The sequence below is a fragment of the Plasmopara halstedii genome, assembly GCF_900000015.1.
Source record: "Plasmopara halstedii genome assembly, contig: Scaffold_1211, whole genome shotgun sequence".
In the NCBI taxonomy this organism is placed as follows: domain Eukaryota; phylum Oomycota; class Peronosporomycetes; order Peronosporales; family Peronosporaceae; genus Plasmopara; species Plasmopara halstedii.
This window is the reverse complement of record NW_020188126.1, coordinates 636,796-637,668: the sequence shown is the minus strand read 5'-3', so window position 1 is coordinate 637,668 and position 873 is coordinate 636,796.

Here is an 873-nt window from a genome sequence, read left to right as displayed (position 1 = left end):
GACATATGCGTGCGTGTCGAGTGCCGTCACTCTTATACCGAGAAACTTCGACACTGGTACAAGATTCTTGATCGAAAGCGATGCCATCGACACGAAAAATTGCTCGACCGCTGCAGCTCTTGTTGCTGTAACAAGGAGAACGTCGACGTAGACGCCAACCACTGTCAAGACTTCATCCTCGTGCTTGAAATACAGGCACATGTCGCTGATACACTGCTTGAATCCTGCGTCAGTGAGTCTTGCGTGTAGCAATTGACTCCATAATCGTCCTGCCTGGTTCAGTCCATACAGGCTCTTCTTTAGCTCAAGCGCGGCTTCGGTTGCGTTGGTCGCACCAAGCTTCTTCAGTTGTTCATCCTTGATGGTCATACCGCTAGGCACATGGAGCAGAATCTCAAGGTCCTTCTCCTTGTCGGACTTTATGTAGGCGTTCGAAATGTTACCATGCTTTGCCGGCACCCCACGTCGCTGCAAGGCCTACGATTACATTTACTGCTGACATATCCATGACCGTAGCGAAGGTAAGCGCATAATCGATGCCGAAACTTGCCCGTTCCTACAGCCGCACCTTTGGATCACATCTGGAATACCCACTTACTTTGCAGCATGTTGGCCCCAGCCGGTCGCTTGATTACATTCCAGACACCATTGTTTTGGAGAGCGAGAATCTCCTCGAGCATTGCCTTTCCCCATCCTTCAGCTTTCGTGCTGCGCATTGCCTCCGCGTGTGTCTTGTGATCAGCCTCGTAAACTTGCATCACATCTGGTATATCATTTGTCACGTGTCTACGGTCTTGTGCCGCTCGCTTGGCAACCCCTCGTGTGGCATGGGATGCACGTTCCCACGATTTCTGATAAGCAGTTCCCTTTGTC